Source organism: Parasteatoda tepidariorum, chromosome 2 (genome assembly GCF_982258835.1).
Source record: "Parasteatoda tepidariorum strain Cologne lab strain chromosome 2, Ptep-v5.0, whole genome shotgun sequence".
NCBI classification, from domain to species: domain Eukaryota; kingdom Metazoa; phylum Arthropoda; class Arachnida; order Araneae; family Theridiidae; genus Parasteatoda; species Parasteatoda tepidariorum.
In genome coordinates, this window is record NC_141756.1 from 13,860,979 (window position 1) to 13,881,986 (window position 21,008).

The 21,008-nt window shown below is 31.0% G+C and overlaps 3 non-coding genes across 3 annotated transcripts; all 3 read right to left on the bottom strand.

The window, feature by feature from the left end:
• Nucleotides 1–6,629: 6,629 nt before the first annotated feature.
• TRNAG-GCC (transfer RNA glycine (anticodon GCC)) lies at nt 6,630–6,700 on the bottom strand. The gene has a single exon. It is a non-coding gene; the product is annotated as a tRNA-Gly (tRNA).
• Nucleotides 6,701–13,283: 6,583 nt separating this feature from the next.
• Nucleotides 13,284–13,354, bottom strand: TRNAG-GCC (transfer RNA glycine (anticodon GCC)). Its single transcript has one exon. It is a non-coding gene; the product is annotated as a tRNA-Gly (tRNA).
• Nucleotides 13,355–16,448: 3,094 nt separating this feature from the next.
• On the bottom strand, nt 16,449–16,519 carry TRNAG-GCC (transfer RNA glycine (anticodon GCC)). The gene has a single exon. It is a non-coding gene; the product is annotated as a tRNA-Gly (tRNA).
• Between the last annotated feature and the right edge of the window lie 4,489 nt (nt 16,520–21,008).

A 21,008-nucleotide genomic window follows, 5' to 3' on the forward strand; every position in this document is an offset into this window, starting at 1 on the left:
AGTCGTCTCTCTTTGGTGTGACAGAGATACCGAGTTCGATCATGATCTCCGAGATAGATCTCGGAGGTCACGATTCGATCCTCGTAGCTCGAAGAAAATGTAAAAATGTAGTGCCGAGTAGTTAAAGTCGTCTCTCTTTGGTGTGACAGAGATATCGAGTTCGATCATGATCTCCGAGATAGATCTCGGAGGTCACGATTCGATCCTCGTAGCTCGAAGAAAATGTAAAAATGTAGTGCCGAGTAGTTAAAGTCGTCTCTCTTTGGTGTGACAGAGATATCGAGTTCGATCGTCATGATCTCGGAGGTAGATCGAGATAGATCTCGGAGTCACGATTCGACTCTCATATCCCGAAGAAAATGTAAAAATGTAGTGCCGAGTAGTTAAAGTCGTCTCTCCTTGGTGTGACAGAGATACCGAGTTCGATCATGATCTCCAAGATAGATCTCGGAGTCACGATTCGATTCTCATATCCCGAAGAAAATGTAAAAATGTATGCATGTAATATAAGATTGTAGTTATTATTTTTGCGTCTTCTAGAAGTTTCTAGAATGTACCATTTCGCCATTTCCTTTTCCGTTGCTTAGTTCTATAAAAGCTCAGGTGTTTAAGTCGAAACGCTAGTTACTTTGTTCCCTGTACGTTTGAAGGATCTTAAACTTTCTGGACTGCTTTAGATTCATTTTAAGTGAAAACAGTAAATGTTGCTAATCACTTAATGTATTTTACGGAATGTGAAAGAAATTGACATGGAAAGAAATACAATTTGTATAAATTGCACTGTAACAAAATAAACATCTTGACTATCATAACTTAATAAAAGTTCTTGACAGATATTGTTTCAAAACATATGGATATGTCATACATATTTCTTTCGAAAATTCGTCTTATTAGATAAGGAAAGAAACTTTTATATTACTCGTGATAAGCTTTCTTGCTCCAGACGAAGTTACATAATAGAATTGCATTATAAAGACGGAATTAAACAATAGAGTTCAGTCAAATTGCCCAAAAAAATCTTGAATGGTTATAAAAATTGGGGTAGTTTTAATTTTTTGACATATTCTATTGTTGAAACAATGATGAAAAATCAAAATTTTCTAATTCTTCCGACTCCCGCGTTCACCCCCATCTTGAAATAAATCACTAAATTGTTGGCCTTTTAAACATTTGCTCCAAAGATTTTCTTAAATATTGGAACTGCAAAAAATAAGTAAATGGCTGCTGTTTTTTTCCCTAAATTAAATTATCTACAACTTGATATCGTAATAAAGTTTAATACTTTCCGAAATAAAGCAATTTAAATTTCAAGATTTTCTAAAAAATTATTAAATTGTCAAATTCTTGGTATATTATTGCTCTAGTTAGCTAAAAAGTAGATTTTTCGACACATTTTGACAGAATATGATTATAGTGAAAGTAAATAGCTGTACTTATGTGATTTCTCGCCTTCGTAGTTTCCTCGGGATGAAGGTTAATGTAATGCTATTCTGAAGTTATAAAAGACACGTGCGTCATTTGTCACCTCCCAAAAGGGAATACATTTCCTAACTATAATAAATGTGCGGAATGAAATAAGTTGGCAAGACAAGGTACTTGTAATTAAGGCAAGAAAATTATTATTGATAAACTTATTATACAACAGTATAGCATGATCATATGATGGAACTAATAGCAAACAAAACAATATTTCGATTTAATTTTCATACAATTATTTTTTTTCTCAAAAGTTTAGTGCCTAAAATTTGTAATTGTCGAATTTTTAAATTGTCGTGTTTCTTTCCGTTGGATTATTTTATTATTATGCAGCAAATTTATTCCAGTATTAGTTCTTAACACTTGGAATGAATTAAAACGCTTCAAATGTTTTATAAAAATATCCTATGACAATTTTGACTATTTTCAAGGCGTGATTAAATATTAGAAACAATAATTTATTTTTTTTGCATTGCTTGAAAAATAATGGAATCAATAGATGAATTAATAGAATCCTATAACTTAGAGGGACTAAAACTGCGTGGAAAATAAAACTATTTTTTATAAGAAAAAAAAAGAAAGTTTAATAGCGTCATAAAGATAATAACAAGAGCAGTGTTACCCCCATTCATTGTTAGATTGATGGTTGCGTTTAATTAATTAACCAGTTTATTTGCGAACATTTAAAGTAATTGTAAAGTCGGGATTAAAAGAAAACGTCTAGTAGTAGAAGTACATAATTTTATCACACTGGAACTGCTCACGGGCTATTGGCGACGGTCAAGGAAAGATCCATGAAAGAATCACAATTTTGATTATCTGCGGAGGGAAGGACTTCCCATGCATTGGTGGCCCGAGGACCTGAGCTCGAAATCGAGCTTTTTACGGTAGATCAGTTTAAAGATAGGACTGATACCACACTACCTTGGTATTTTTCATTGGTCAATCAAAGTCGTCACCCAATCGCTCACTGACCATTGCCAGCGATGCTTAGCTACGGTGATCTACTGGGAACCGTATCTTATGATCAGTCCTCCGTGGAACAAGTATATGCCCAGAACAGAACAAGAAGGCTACTTCCTGAAATCCAATCATTAGATGAAGAGCTAGTACAGTGTTATCTTTTTTATTTGGTGAACTGATTTTATTTTATTTCATAACCGTCGTAGAACAGCCGACTCAATTTTATGGATTCACAATCTACTAATGTTCAACTCCGTAGCTTTGAAATTGTGAACTCAATCCGGAAGACGAGGGAACACCTGGATCGAGTATTGGGAGCTTCGTGGAGGACTTTTCTGATGGAGCTAACCCACATTCGCGTTGCATGGATCACGAGAACCTCCCACGGTTAGCCAGACGACAAGGGAACCCTACCACTGAGGATATTTCACGTCAACACTGTGGTCGGTGCAATTCGTATAGACTGGGATTCGAACCCGGTTCGCCGCAATGGTGAACTGATTAAAAAAATCTCCATTTTCAACTAAAAAATTAGGTAACGAATTTTAAATGAAAATCTCTAAATACTACCATAATTGCCATTATCGCCTTTAAAAGTATATATTATAGTTTATAAGATAATAAGATGTTGCCTATAAGTACAATAAAATATTGCCTTTAAAAGTATATGAATTGAAAAAAAGTATAACAAATTTAAGGGTTGTTACATTTAATCTAGAAAAACCATTTTAAACTCAAAATGTAGTACTACTATGTAACAATGACTATTTCATTAACTGCCCATCAAGTCCATTTTATTACAGGAAATTCGATTCGAAGAGTAGAAACTTCAGAAGAGAAAAACAAAAAAGAAGAAATTGAGTGAAAAGTTCTTCAAAAAATGAGATAAAAAGAAGAAAATATTTTCTCTTTGTTTCTGTTTCAAATGAGCAAGGAAAAAATTATTTCTTGAAGCTCCCAAAGCCAGTCTTTTAGGGATTTCTTTTAAACATGATGGGACTCTCATTTTAAAACACTGTAATTTTACGTTCACCAAAAGCGTTTTATGGAGGTTTTTTTCTTGTGGTTCCGTTTTTATTCTTGAAATCTTTGAAATTTTCTAAAAGTATTCGTTAATTGAGGGAACGTTCTTCTTGCTTGATATATTTGTTGTTTTACTGAAACGAGAAGTAATTCTTATTGTTTTCTATTTTAAAGTTTTTAGGGTTGACTTTTAATAAGTTTTATTTGATTATGAGCGGAAAATAAATTATTCACTTAATTAACTGGAGAATATCAGCTTTTAGAGAAATTTAAATTAAATCCTTGAAGTATGAAATAATTAACAAACATAGGCAACATAAAAAACAATCGTGTTATTTATAGATATTAACTATTTTAATAAAAATGTAAAAAGATTGTGCTTGCTAAACAAATATGATTTGCAACAACAAAGAAAAAGACGCTTGTGACAATCAGCTAGCCCATGATCTTACTGCTTTCCCTATTTCACGGTTCCTCCATCTATAGGAATTCACCGTTTTCTACACCTTCTTGAACTCACTAGTTTCTCTATCTTCATGAACTCACTGATATTTCCCCGTCATGAACTCCTTGTTTTCACCACCGTGACGATTTCACAGTTTCCTTCACTTTCATGATTTTACAATTGATTTTACTAGAATTCACCGTTTCCTACACCTTCGTGAACTCACTAGTTTCTCCATCTTCATGAACTCACTGATATTTTCCCTTCATGAACTCCTTGTTTTCACCACCGTGACGATTTCACTGTTTCCTTCACTTTCATGATTTTACAATTGATTTTACCAGAATTCACAGTTTCCTACACCTTCGTGAACTCACTATTTTCTCTATCTTCATGAACTCACTGATATTCTCCCTTCATGAACTCCTTGTTTTCACCACCGTGACGACTTCACAGTTTCCTTCACTTTCATGATTTTACAGCTTTCTCAATCTTCGTGAATTCACTGCTTTCGCCTTCCTTAGGGCAGGTAGGTAGGTACTTTATTTAAGTCGCACTAATCCTGCCCAGTGGGCTATTGACGACGGTGTGGGAGACATCCCTGAGGATGATCCGAAGACATGCCATCGCAATTTTGACTCCCTGCAGAAGGGATGGCTCCCCTGCTTTAGTAGTTTGACGACCGGCAAACTAAGTCGAACTCGGCGCTCTGATGATGAGATGACACTGGTTCGAATACCAGCGATGGAGGGATGATACCAATTCTGCATCCGGCTCACATTGACCGCAGCACTGACGTAAAATATCCTCAACCCTAGATGGATCACGGGTTATAGTCCCTTTATCGCCAGGCTAACCCTGGATGGTTTCCGTGGTTTTCGTCTCCAAATAACGAAAATACGAATTAATACCACCAAAAAGTCCTCCATGAAGACAAATTTCTCCCAATACTTGATCCAGGATTTCCCTTGTTTGGATTAGGTTCGAAATTGTTTGGAAGGTCATTGGGTTGAACATTGATAGTCGTAAACTCAAATTTGGGCCGGCTTCTGAAAGATGGTAATAAAATAAAAAAATATATTACAAGTTTCTAATAAATAACAGCCTTAACTAATAAATAGATATGTAGAAAACGGTGCATGAGTCTTAAGCAGCTGAATTTGCATTAGAAAGTAAATAGATTTTCGAAAATAAATGTAAAACGATCTCAGTATTTTTATTTATTTCATTTCACGAATCTAGTACATGACTATATACAGATAAATAGAATATTTTTTAAATAACAATGTATTTATACTTAATTTTCAAGTACAATTATATTACTACAGATTATTAAAGTTCTCTGAACATCAAAACGAATATAAGAATGTAACAAATAAGTTTTAAAAATTTATTTTATTTCAGAAAAGTAAAGAAACAAAATTCATTTAATTGAAGCGTTTTTATTTTATTAGGAAATGCAACGGGAAAAAAAATTATTAGAAATGGAGAAAAAAAACTTAGTTTAAAAACATTTTCTTCTTCCAGGAATAAAACGAATTAGTAATTAAATAACTTTCAAGTTTGAATTGTAAAGTTCATGGAATAATATTCCTCACTTAATTATAATGAAATCTAATGAATTATAATATTGTCGCAAACTAATTTTCAATTAGTTTCATTGTTAAAAACGTGATTTTAACTTAAGGGCAAAAAACCAAAAGCTTTTGTTAAAAAAAAAAAAACAGCAGCTTTCTTTGTTTTTGGTTTAAATGAGGAAAAAATTGTTAACTCCATTGATTTAGTTTTCCAGTGACTTCCCTTAAACAAAATCATCGGTTCATTTTAAAGTACTTAACGACTTTTTTAAATAATTAAATGGCTTTTATAGAAGCCGTATTTTTATGCTTTATTTCATCTTCTTTCGAGCTTTAAAATTTACGGCAAATAATCTTTAATGAAAAAGACAGTTTGTTATTTTTTACACAATTACTCCGAAGACAATATTTAATTTCTGGAACGTTACCGTTTGTGTAAAATTTATTACAAATTAAATAAAAATTCAAGTAAGTGAAATATAGTTTCATATAATAGTAAAGGTCTGTTTTCAAATTATTTACTTCACAAGCTTTATAAGAGTGTCAAAAAATTGCTGCGATTAAAAAATAAAGGAAAACTATTTCAAATATTTTTAGGAATCTATTTAATAAAATTGGGAAATGTGACTTTTTTCAAAATATAAATGGCAAATATAAGAAACTCTGTTTTTTTTTCTTTTTAAAATTGAGTAAAACTCATCACTATATATTTATTATAACAACAGGAACAAAACTACAACAGCTTCAGAAAATTAATCATTTATATCACAAAAAATGACATCCATAAAAGAGAGAAAAATAAAAAAATAAATGTTGAACCTGGGCCACTAGGCATGCTTAGGTGCCTAAATAAAAGCAAACTCTGCAACTGAACCACCAATTTTGCCTCAGTTTCATTCAAACAGTAACACCTTCACTTCCATATGCTGAACATCAATTAATAACATATAAAGAAGAATATTTTCTTCCTTAAACGTAGTAAAATTAAAGTATACGAAGAATAGTGCTTACGCAGTGCTTACTATAAATAAGAAACTTTACTCTATGTACTTTCATTTAAATATTATAGCAAACTTAATTAATAAATTATAAAGTTTAAATGCATTATGAAAATCGTGAAAAAAATATTGGGATTGAAAAAGCTTTGCATCGGCCGGGAATCGAACCCGGGCCGCCCGCGTGGCAGGCGAGCATTCTACCACTGAACCACCGATGCTCGTTCTACTTCAAGTTCCATTAGCTAGAATTCTCACCTTCAATTATTAAATCAGCTATTGATACTAACACCTGTCAAACATTAAATAAACACAGAAAAATGTATCGAAGTACCTTTTACGATAAGCGTAATATTCATAGGATTTTTCCACCAACTCAACCAAAAGCTAGTTGCCATAGTTTATCTGCTCCCGGTATCATTTACCCCTTTAACTTAAAAACCCCAGAAATTAAGGTTTTAATCTTTCTTTCAAAGTCTAAATTTTCCTCGGAGCATTATTTCAGCAAAATAGAAAAATCTTCGATTGACGCCTCACTTTTTTCCCACAAAAGCAAGCTAACAGAGACAAAACTATGTAAATAAAATCATCACTTATAATTATCATAACAACAAGAACAAAACTGCAACAGCTTCAAAAAATTAATCATTTATGCCACAAAAAATGACATGCATAAAAGAGAGAGAAATAAAAAAAAATAAAAAAAATCGTTTCTTATGCAGAGTTTAAGTTTGGCAAAAATTTCAACAAAGATTCTAGAAAAGATTGAAATTTGGCTGAATCATTTTCAGGAAACCATCAGAAGTAAATAATACTAGTGGGCTGCGCCCCCTGCTCGCTAACGCTCGCCAACCGCCGAAAATTGCTACGCAATCTTATATGGTTTGCTTCGCAAACCAAGCTCGCCTCGCTCGCTACTAACTTAGGTACATTGCAAATGCACAAAATTCTAAGAATTCAAAACAATCATTCAAATCCATATAACAACTTCTTTTTTTTAAATTACATCTTTTTAGTAAATGCTAAGTCATTAAAATAAATTCGAATTTCTTAAAGCGTAACAGCACGACTGAGACTCATTTTTCAATGAATTACTAATAACAATAATAAAACAAATAAATTCGTGATATAAATCAAAAATCGTCAAATAAATTCGCAATAAATAAATTCGTGAAAAAAAGCGCTTTCGACAAAATACTAAAATAGAGATCTATCGACAAAGACTACTCACTTCTGCCTAGCTTAATAGTTTGAGATTGCCGCAGCTGATACGGTGAATTTCGGAAGAGATCACATTTGGTGAGAATGCTCTCTCTGGTTATTTCAGTTTCTGTTTTTAAGAGCGCTATATGTTGAGCCACCGCAGCTAGATTTGACATGCGACATTTTTAGCGGCAATCATTGGTCGATTTTCTAGCGTTGCTATTCGGGGATTTGTAATGAGGCTTTCTTTGTCGTCGTGTAAGAGAAATATATATAGAGATGGTCTCAAATTAGAACCAGCCTGTTTGAGAAGTGATGGTGCCGGAGCACAATGCTGATTACAGAGTGGCTGTTCACGAAACTGTAATGATTTAACCGCCATGAAATGCCCAGCCAAGTAAAGTCTGTAACAGGAATGCTTGACTTGCTAAATGCTAAATTGTCAAGGCAGACATGCAGAATGAAATGATACTATTACTAATAATAATTGGAAATTTCGTCTCACCTTTCATTAGTTGACTCTAATCTAATGTAAAACTAGATACTTTGAAGTAATGTAAAAATTTATGTACCTCACAATTCAAAAGTCTTACTGTTATTAAATAAAATAATAAAAAATAGTAAATATTTTCTATAATTTATTTTTTGCATGGAACTATCTTTAGTTAAGCGAATTTTGTAATTGCGTGCAAAGATTTTTCAATTCGCTTTAAAAGGACCCAAGATATGGTAAAAATTTCCCAGATGGCGGCTACCCCTTATATTTTGGGTGTTAAAAATCCAAATTAGTAAAAAAAAAGTTATGTTTATTTAGAGAAAGTACGTTTCTGTGTCTGATTTCGTAACTTAAAATATCGTCTGCACTAATTAATTACCATATTTGAAGTCATCCTCCAGAACCATTTAGATTGAGTCCTAGAACGTGAAGATCCGATCATTAGATCAAAAGTTATTCATGGTGGTCCGTTTTTTTTTTGCGCAAAGCCCATATAATTGTGTTCTTCGTGATGTTTCTCAAATGAATTGTACTCATTTATAAACAAGTATTAATTATGAAAATGACATTGTTTTTCAATTAGGCTTGGTGTTTCATTATCAACGTCTAAAACTCAAACTTTGCCTACATTGTAACTTATATAGTTATATAGTTTATAGTTAAATAGTTACTTGTACAGTTTGCTTTACTTTATATTGTAATATCCATCGTCAACTAGTTGGTATATCTATTTTAAATTTTTCAAAATCTATTTTATCACATTCAGTTTATACCGAACCAATTACAGTAAGGTTCAACATGTTTGTTCTTTTTAGATGTTCAAAATATTCATTATAACACTTTGGCAAATCTGCTGCAAAAGTATATAAACGGGTATTGGGAAGCACCTATAAGGCTTTGTCAATAAAATACGGAACGTCAGAAAACGGAACAAGAACTGACCCTTGAAATTACTAGAACATGGACAAAACTACTAGAGTTTTTTTTATTAATGTAAGTATAATGCATCGAAAGAAAAATTCCATTCTATTCAATAGTTTTTATAACAGTCGTTGAACAGCCCACTCAATTTTGTGTTTAAGGCTACTAATGTTCAACTCCTTAGACTTGAAATTTTGAACCCAATCCAGAAGACATGGGAACTTCTGAATCAAGTGTAGGGAGAAATTTTGCCTTTGTGGAAAACTTTTTAATGGAACTAACCCGCATTTGCGTTACGTGGAGAGAAAAACCACGAGAACCTCCCACGGTTAGCCTGACGGAAAGAAGACTCTAACCCATGATCCGTCTACCACTGACGATAATTTATACCAGCACTGTGGTCTGCGCGAGCTGGATGTGAAATTCGTATAGACAAGCAATCGCTGGGATTTGAGCCCCATTGGATGGTGAATGCTCTATCCCCTGAGCCACCACGTCTCGTTCTACTCAATCTGGCGTAAACCATTCACGGGGGCCTTGGTACCCCAGCGGTTAGAGATTTCTGGTCTGGAGGGGCCGCGGTTCTCGACTCAGCATTGTGACCCATCAAGTACATGTGATATACGTACTCGTAAAATCTGTGGAATTGAAAGTCCTCTGGTCGGTCTCTGAGCCCTACCAGGGGTATATGGACCTAGAGAAAATTTCCTTCCCCTTCAGATCTATATCTAAAGTAAGGAAGTGCCCTCAGAATCAGTGATTATTTCATCTATCCACAGGGTTCTGAGCTAAGACGTACTTTCACCCGTGCGGTGCTCTATTGTCAAATGAAAGGCGCACCTTCCTGAGTTGATTCGCAAGGCAAATGGCTGGAGAGCTTGACTTGAACAAGTGTCTTTAGAATCAACAATATGCATTCACAATAGCACCTTAGAGTAAAAAAAACCCAAAGAATCCTCAATACATTTTAAGCAGAAGTTCAATGTTAGGACATTTAGTGATTTTCCAAAGCCTTTGTATGTAGATAAAAAAATAATCTTGAATTTTGTTGGAGCAATATGAATTTTACGATATGGTGAATAACCTCAGAATAACATAGAGATTTCTGAGACGCTTTTCTTATATTAAAATTTGCTATCTTATATCAAGATTCTTTCATACTTTTATATAAAAATATATTTATTCTCACAAGTGTTAGCTCTACAAGAAAATTAAGTTACCCACAGAACTATCAAAATGGTTCATTCAACAAAATTATCTGATTTTGCTATCATAATTTTTTTTTTAAAATTTGAAGGCTCATTTTAGATCAATAAATTTATAGACAATATTCAATCAAAATTCAATATTATTCATTATAAAAGTTTTGATCATCGCATTATCAAATACTTAATCTCCCTAAAATTTTTATCTCGTTAAAATTTAATTTGCGTGGCGAAAAATGTTTTCATTTGATAAGAGCAGCGCAGCAACGCAATTTATGTCTATGACGTTCGCTCTTAAAATGGATATAAGTAATACATGGTATTCTCAAGAAACACTAGAGCACTAGCATTTCCTAAGAACAATACTGTTGGCGTTTCCTACGCAAAATATGAGCGAAATCGGTTGAATAGTTTCTTAGATATAAAATTTTAAATATACGACATTTTTAAAATTTGATTTCTCATGAACTATTCAACCAATTTCGCTCAAATTTTGTATTTTGCCAAAACAAATTAGATAGTTTAAAATGATATAAGAAATTTGTATACCTTACAATTAGATATAATTTTTTCAATTATATCTAAATAAAATAATAAAAAATAGTAAATGTACTAAAATAAATTTTTTGCGTGGATATATCTTTGGATAAACAAATTTTATAATTGAGTGCAAAGATTTTTCAACTGACTTTAAAAGTTCTCGAGATACGGCGAAATTCGCAAAAAATGAAATTAACATTGTGGGTCCAAACTTTGGATCGTTCTCCTGATCAAACCATGTTGGATCATATTTCCCAGATTGCGGCTACCCCCTAAGTTTTGGGAGTCAAAAATCCGAATTCGTTGAAAAAAAAGGTATGTTTATTCAAAGAAAGTACGTTTTTATACCTGATTTTGTAACTTAAAGTATAGTCTGCGCCAATTCATTAGCATATTTGAGGTCACCCTCCAAAACCATTAAGATAGAGTTCTAGCACGTGAAGATCAGATCATTGGATCAAAAGTTATTCAAGGTGTTCCATTCTTTATTTTGTGCAGTGTACATTGAAATCATCATTTAATACAAAATTAGGCTAGTCATTTTGTTTGAGATCTTCTGCATTTTGAAAGTTAGGACTAACCCTTTCAATATTTTCAAGGAACAACTGTTCAAAATGCAGTCACATATCTAAATGCAGACCCATGAAATACTTTGAAAATGCTTTTGATATAGGAAAATACTTATTATACTTTAATCACAATATGGTAAATGAAAAAAAAATGGTAAATAAATGGTAAATATCGTTCAAAGTTTGTTACATTAGAAATTCATAAATATGGGGTAAATAAGTAAATTAGAATAATCACAAAAAATATACAGTGAAACATACATTTTTACACAGCTTTTAATACATTTCTGTATGAAACGAAACAATAATGTACAAAAAAAAATTCTGCATCGTTAAAGTAGAATGTAAGAATTTGTAGAATATTAATTGCATCTGATGTGGTTGCATAAAAAGTTACAACATTCTATTCAGTCATTATTTAAAGGCTTATTCTATGTTCTATTTCCCATTAGCTCCCTCTCTGTTTTTGTCAAAAGAAATTCAACCTATAAAAAATGTCCAAAGGAAAAGGAAGAATGGGAAAAAAAACTAGGGAAAAAAAGAGGAAATATTTTGTCTTTGTTTGTTAAGTTCAAAAGAGAAAATGAAAAAGCTCAGAACAGAATCTTTCTTTATTGATGGAAGCCTTATTGAGTTCGTCTTTTGATGATTACCACCAAATGAGATAAGACAGTCATTTTAAAATACTCTCTAATTTTATTGTCTCAGAGAAAATGTCTTTCTAGTTGTCTGTTTATTTTAATGTCTTCCGGTTTCAGTATTCTAGGAATTTTCATAAGTTAGTCGTTAATTAATGATCATGTCATATCGTTTCCTATTACTTCTTTTTCCTTTTTCATGCAAACTATTGGGACCCTCCCCTACTCTCGCGTTCCATAAATAACAAATAACAGTCGACATGTTTCAAGGCTTTAAGAAGAGGAGACCATTCTCTAGACTTGCCAGACGTAAATAAGAAGAAACAAAAGTGATTTCAAATTTAAAAAAAACGAAAAGTTGCCTGATAAATACAAAAAAAAAAGGTGAGAAACAAAGCTACAAAAACCATAGTAGCCGAGAAAGGCAACTCAGAGGGAAATGCATATTCACGCGCTATGGAGAAGTGGTGAAGCAGAGCTATTCCACACGCTATGGTGAGGTTAAGAAGCACGATAAAAATGTCCGTATTTTAAAAATCGAGAAATTATTAATCGCTGCACATTGTTGGAATCTTGGACAAAAATTCAATTTCGACAATGCCAAAAATTTTTCCACCCAAAGTTACATCAGCTCATCTTGATGCCCTGGAATCTTGTTTTATATGAATGCTGATTCCCTAATGAACGACATTAGTTTCCCGCCACCTCTCCGCAACACGTTCAAATGCATTTTACCCTGATTTGCCCCTCACTGCCACAAAAGTTTTTCTCGTTCTATTTTTCATTTTTTTTTCTTGCTAGACTACTATGATTTTTCTAGCTTTATTTCGTTTCTTTATTTTTCCGTTTTTCGTTGGCAGCTTGCCGTTTTTTATTTCGAGTCACTTTTGTTTCTTATCTTCTTTCACTTCTGGAAAGTCTTGAAAATGGGGGCCTATTTTTGAAACGCTTGAAGCACGTCGACTGTGTTTTGTTATTTATAGTATGAAAAAGCACTAGAATTTTGTCTCTTTTAACTGCTTACCAAACGTCTAATTCATATTTTATCATCGTAATTAAAGTGATCTGACTAAAGTAAAAAACATCGAAAAAAGGCACTTATTAAAATAAATAAATTTCATCTTAAAGTACAAATGAAAGTACATTTTATTTATGCATTTTCATTTGCGCTTCATCCTCGTTAATTTTTAAATATCCGGATAAAATTTTAAATAAATTTTAAAAAAAAACCCTGCATCGGCCGGGAATCGAACCCGGGCCGCCCGCGTGGCAGGCGAGCATTCTACCACTGAACCACCGATGCTTCATATGCGTCGTAATCTTTAAGACATTAATAAAAAGAGAAAGGCATTAACCTACATTTATATTCAAGTAAATCATGCGAAATGGTTCGATGAACTCTCTTCTCCAATGACTGTATGAATATGCTTTCACCTTTTATCGAGTAAGTGATTTCTTATGCACCATCAATAAAAGATTTTTGTAATTCAATTCCCTCACGAAATCTTACATAATTAAATTATGATTCAGGAAATCGTTACACTCTTCTACCGTAGGAAATCTATAAGTATGATATTTCATCGTTTCCTAACGTCTAGGCTGTTATGGTCGTAATATGAAATGATGCTTTTTTTGGGAATAATAATGGTATTTTTACAACTGCTGTGTGTTTGCAACTGTTACTCATGACTGTACATCAAGTTCAGTCTATCTAAAGTCAGCGCTGTCTACGCTTATTTTGAAAATGGCGCAAAACGTCGATATGGAGAAAAGTCACAGTTTTGTGAAAATAAAAAGCATTTGTGGTCTAATTTTTTTAATATTTAAAAACTTCTGCACTATTATTGCATTACCTGGGATCATAAAAATTTGCAAAAACGGAAAATACCGCAGTGATTTTGGTTAATCATCATCTAGGTGGAAAAATATCTCCAAATTGGCTACATTTGAAAATGTTTAATAACTTTAATGGCGTTAATATTAAAAGTTTAAAATATTTAAATTATCTGTCTGTTCTAATGCCCAGATAATTCTTTTTTTTTTATTTCCAATGCCCACCTGTGTTATCATTTCGACAATTTAGGCATTTACAAGGTAAATATGTTGACCACTCCTTCAGGGGCACCCTATTAGTTGGGCTAGCGTTGCTCCCACAGTAAGGACAAGTAGTACAGAGAATGAAAGAACATCCATGCCTTGTCTGGGATTCGAACCCAGAACCTTTCTGGTGCAAGCCCAGTCCAGATAATTCTTCACGGCAAAATTATACATATAGTTTAAAATCATCACATTGCTTCAAGTGTAAGGCACTCTTTTTTATTTCCCTTGTCGACTGAGCTTCGAATAAATTATTTATTTTCAGTCGTTTTTCAGCTCATGAGGAAGCTTCTCTACCCACTCGCCATGCTAACCAAAACTCATAATTGTTTCGTATTTTTCTTAAAATACAATATTTTCCACAACACAACGTTTTGTTATAAATAAAAATAACCAACTACTGCAGTTTTATGTTTGATCTATCAAAATGTGTTTAAAAATTAACTGCTATTTTTAAGTATCGCAATCAAAAGCTTGTAAATTGCGTGCTGGACAAAAAATTGTAAATGCTCATACATGTTTAATAAATTATAAATATTGTACTTATTTTATTCATTTTTTATTTCTTTACGAAGAAAAGAAGCTAGTTAATTTTGCTTGGATTTGTCTTATTGTCTATTTGTTGTGTTATTATTTACAAAAGTTTCATGGCCCAAAACACTTCATCATTTGCACCGTAGCAAGAGAAAAAGTTTGAAGTATTTTTGCTAATCAGCATAAAATACTTCCCATTTGTTGTTATCATCATCGCTTTCATTTTTTTCCTTCATCAGCTTTAACTACAATATCCATAGAAGTATAGTTTGTCTAAGCTACGAACTCCTCCCGCCTCAAGTTGGTGCTATGGAAACAAGAACGGCGCATTTTAGGGAGGGTAGCTTCACTCTAGGACTGACACAATTAGACCGAAGAAAGAGATTCCCTTTCTCTCGCCGACTCGATCCCGCACCCCTACTTGAAATAGTCATACCTCGTTACCATAGTCACCGCCACAGGTCCAGACGAATGTCTGGGGGAGTTCTTATTTCAGACAAACTATAGGTATCTCGAAAGTGATAACATTAGCGTTAATAGATGTATGACATTAAAATTTTTCTCTACTCATTTTCAAATGTCTGAAGTTGGCAACTTTTTCCTCTGTCACAATATTGCTCGCAAAAACCCAGCATCTGATCATTAAAAGCGAGCTATGCTCAGACAAACTTAACATAGTACAAATTATTTCCGACTTTACTCCGGGTGTAATAAAATCAGGAATCGTTATAAACATGTATGACTGTATAATTTTTAGCCACATAATAAGTAAATAAATCTTTTTTGCGGCGTTTCATTTTCATGTTTAGTATTCATCTGTGTTTTTTTTTTCCAGTAAAAACCAAATTTGTACCCCACCCCCGATTTAAATCTGTTCATTTCCCCCCTTGATTACAGTGAGAGTCATTTAATGTTTTCTATTACTATGTGCCTATAATATGACAACATACACGAAGGTCCATTTCCTGATAACATTTTAACAAATGTATTTGTTGATAACAAAAACATTTTGTTAAAAAAAAGCGTACTTCCAAACCATCATCGTCAAATAATTTTTTTAATAGCTAGTGCAAGCAATTAAAACTTATATTGATAGCAATTACAATGACTTATTTATCATTAATTACTTAAATGCATAAATTGACTAGTCACCGTTATGAAAAAAAAGCGTCAAAAGATTATGTCGTGAGATTTGATTACGATTCTGAAAATTAGGGGAATTGTGTTATGATTTGAAAAGTGTTATCTAGCAATCTACAGGTACTGTTGCTAATCATGAGAATGGTATAAGATTCCTCATTGTTATTTTTATGCTCTGAGTTTTTCGTATAGGTTTTTCTATAAATAATATAGCTTTTAGGGTAAAATATAAAATGATAATAATCAAAACCGCTATGTAGATGCAAAGTATTATCACAATTTCAAGTAGGTGGAAATTGAACCTGGGCCACTAGGCATGCCTAGGTGCCTAAATAGAAGCGAATTCTGCGACTGAATCACCGATTTTCTCTCAGTTTTATTGAAACACTAACACCTTCACTTAGATATGTTGAACATCAATTAATAACATGAAGAAGAATATTTTCTTCCTTAAACGTAGTAAAATTGAAGTATACGAAGAATAGTGCTTACGCAGTGCTTACTATAAATAAGAAATTTTACTCCATGTACTTTAGTTTAACTGTTATAGCAAATTAAATTAATAAATTATAAAGTTCAAATGCATTATGAAAATCGTGAAAAAAATATTAGGATTGAAAAAGCTATGCATCGGCCGGGAATCGAACCCGGGCCGCCCGCGTGGCAGGCGAGCATTCTACCACTGAACCACCGATGCTCGTTTTACTTCAAGTTCCATTAGCTGGAATTCTCACCTTGAATTATTAAATTAGCTACTGACACTAACACCTGTCAAACATAAAATAAACACAGAAAAGTGTATCGAACTACCTCTTACGACAGGCGTAATATTCATAAGCTTTTTCCACTAACTCAACCAAATGCTCGAAGCATTTATTTCAGCAAAATTTACGGCCAAATAGAAAAAATCTCCAATTACCTTCTTTCCCACAAAGGCAAACTAACATAAACAGAACTATATGAATAATATAAGAAAATAAAAATGGTTTTTAGAATCACATTTTCCGAGTAGAGTTAAAATAACAAAATAATGATATTTTATATAGTAGTGAAACAAAAAACGCAAATCGTTTAGCTTTAGCAATCAACAACACCAACTAAAATTCCCAAGAGTTTTGCATTTTAGATTTCACAAAAAAAAAAAAAAAAAAAAAAATTCATCTTCTAAATCTGCTTTAAAAAAAATAAAGTTGTTTGTTTTGATTTAAAATAATTTTATTGAATCTATTTAACTTATTACTTTTTTAATAATTATCCTGCAGTAGAATTTTTTTTAAAATAAATTTTCAAATGTTCGTGCTACGTGTATTTGAATTTATTTTAAAATAAAAATATCTACGAGTGCATTAAGCATTACCACCATATTAAAATTTACAAAAATAATTAAAGAGTAAAATATTCCAATTTATTATTAAAAATTGAAAAATTTAATTAAATATTTCACTATGCGTAATGTAACGAAAGAAAGCAACTGAAACAAACTAAGGAACCTAATGTGCATAAATCATTTTATAATTCAAATACATGATTGCAAACAAGATTCCAAGCCATTAAATATTAAAACTGCTCTTGATGTTTTTCTCACTTAACTGGAAATGCGAGTGTAGCTAATGCATTTAATAATGCATAAAGTAAGATTTAATTTCAAACAAAAATAATTTAAAGTTAAAATTAAATTAAAGTATGTGTTCAATATTTTTCTCTAAATAAAACCGTTTGAACTTTCCTGAGTTTACATAATTGTATAAATTCTTAATAAGAATTAAAAATAATTACTCAATTATTTTAATTCTAAGTTAAAAACTATCAGCTTTAGAAAATTTTTAGTTACAGAGTTAAGTTATAGATTAAAATAAAATTTTTACTCAACTTTTGTAAATAATATTAAATAATTCAAATGCAAGGTCATGTTAAAATGTTTAAATTAATCCTTTATATATATATATATATATATATATATATATATATATATATATATATATATATATATATATATATATATATATATATATATATATATATATATATATATATATATATATATATATATATATATATATATATATATATATATATATATATATATATATATATATAAAACTTTTGACTCAAAACTTTTTGACTTTTGCTGTGAGGTTTTGTATCAAATGCAGCTTTCCTCTTGAGATTTTGGGGATTATTCCTTTAATATGATTCTATTCGATTCATGAAACTAAATTTAATTAGTTTATTTATATTTTTATAATAAAGTTCGTGGGAAACTATTAATAACGAATTTTAAAATGACAGATGAATAAATTTAGCACGAAGCTGCGAAAAATTAACTCGCAAATTTATCCAAAAGATGTTTTATTATTATTTAAAATGGGAATAATTGCTATAAAACATTTGTTTATTAAATTTAAACAATATTAATATCTTGAAATATAAATTAAGATTATGCATTCTTCATTGAACTATATTTTAGATATTTCATTCTGTATAACTAATTTTGTTAAATAAAAAAATGCATATGATCCATTTATAAAAAAAGGCAATAAACGCAATCGATTATTCTTAAACTTTTACAAAAGAGTAATGCTTCTTCTTGCATATTTTTATCATTACAATTTGTATATTGCAAGTTGAAAATGAAAATCATGCTACAATCTAATGCATTTAAATGTTTTTGCTTCGTGATTAAAATTAGACATATTTTTTTACTCTAATTGTAAAAGTAAGCTGCAAATTGTAAATAAAATAAAGATTGAGTAGCATTAACTAATCACTTCAACTTTCTTTTTTAACTGTTCTTTTAATGTATTTTATAGTACAATAAAAGCACATTCGAATTGAATAAATTTTGCCGTATTCTCTCAATTTTAAAATATTCTTACATTCGGGAAAAAAAACAATTATTTTATACTATAATAGAGTTAGAGAAGTCTTCTAATCGCCTTCAAAAAAAGAAATTAAGAATGTTTTAGTGTATAATAATAAATTTTACTATGTTTTTACTATATTAAATCTAAGAACTAAAAAGCACTCGTGTACATTTGCAATGATGTTTAAAATACTTTTGGATATGAAATTAATTAAATTCTTTTATTAAAATACGTTATTTTAGTTGTGTTCTCCTTTAGTCTCACTTGTATTTAATCCCAATTTTATTGTTAGGAAAATTGAATTTCGTAATTTACTATTTTCAGAATTTACTATTTTCATATTACTCACTTGTTTACGAAATTTGGCTTAAAGATTTTCAATACATTTATTTAAAAAATTATAAAATCAGTTATTTTCATTTCAAACATTTCAATATTTTAAATAGTGTTTAAATATTTAAAAACCTTCAAACACTTATTATATGCAATATTTATTTAATGTAAAGTTATTGTGGATTCATAAACTCTAAGTCATTTTAAAATAGCTTATTTAAATATGTTTTAAAATTCTTTACTGTATTCAACATTACATATTTCTCATACTATAATCTTAAAATTAAAAATTACAAAATTAACAATTATTTAAAGACGATGTTCTGATCAGAAAATTATTTCTGCACCATTTCGAACTTTTTACTCAGACATGCATTTAAGTCAATGAGTTTGACTCAAATAGTTCAACTTAAATTTTATCAAAATTGATGGAGAAAAATTCTTAGAATAACATTTTAGAATTTTTCGTTAAATGAATCAATTTAATATTTATACGTGCTTTGAATTTGCTCTTGATTTACACTGCAATGATTTTGGCTTCATTTTAATTTTAGAACTGAAGAAATAGCAGCTTTTGAAGTAAAAAAATAAAGTTTAGAAACTTATCAAACATTTAAAATCACTAACATTTTCAAATCACTGTAATAAACTTGAAACCAGCAATTTTACTTAAATTACCGCGAATTATCGAAATCAAGAGAATGTCTGTTTTCACCGGTGAATGTCAACAGTCACAGAGTCACTTTCGTGAATGTCTGAAATATTTTTTATATCCGATTTGATATTAATTTATACGTTGATATTATTATATTTATTTGATATTTCAATATCTGCTGAGGATAGATTAGGAGAAACATCAGTGTTCGGAGTACCGGTTAAATGCATACTGGGTAATGGCTCTTGACCTTAAAAAACATTGATGTAGGGCATACCGGGCAAATGTATATCGGGCAGTGGCACTGAACCTTAAAAAATCAATAGTGTATGGTATACCGGGCAGTGGCAAAGCGACTTTGTGATTGTCGACATTCATCGGTGAAAGTCAACAACCACAAATTTCGGTCATTCACAGTAACATTTATATGAATTAAATTTTTATTTTAAAAAGACTAAGTATTATTAAAATATTTCTTCTATTGTGAATTATACTAATTAGTTCTAAATGCTCAATAATGAATTTCATCGCTTAAGTAATGGAAGACTCGTGTTTGTTGTTACAAACCATATGAATTATTCATCAACCTATTTGAGTGGTTTTACAATAAATCATATTATTATTCCTCATCATTACTTAACATACATGTTGTGTATTTTAATCAAACTTTAAACAAACACGTTATCATCGTTTTTAATCTGTTCAAAAGTGACAAAGAGAAATTATTCAAGCATCAACTGTACGGAATATCAATTACAATCTTTAATAAATTTAAATACATATCTGATGAATTATTCATTTTTATGAAGATATATTTGTTCTCTTTTTTTTTTAAACATAAAATGCATAATGATTTTAAACAAAATTATCAAACATGTATTTTGATAAATTATTTCAGAGATTTTAAATGAATAATAACTGAAAGCACATTGTTTAGATACAATGTAATCAAATTTGATTCTCCATAAAAATCGGTTTTTATTAAAACATTAGCCATCTTCCACGATCAGCTGATTTGCTTTTCAAATGAGTTTGCTCTAGTGGGTCCTGCTGCCTTCAGCTACGCTCTTTTAACTCTTTCTGTGACTAATATGTCAAAAATCACCTTTTTTTTTACATGTATTTAGGATCAATTTGAGTATCTTAAAATTTTTCCCCTGCTCTGAAGTGAGCTTTAACCACCATCTTGAATTTACTGATGGAGACAAAAAGAAATGAAACTAAAACACTGTTCTCCAGAGAAATGATAATTTTTTTACAATGCATTATACCACTGAAATGATAATGTTTTCATAAATTTCACTCTGATAACTTTTGAGCTATTAATCTTATCG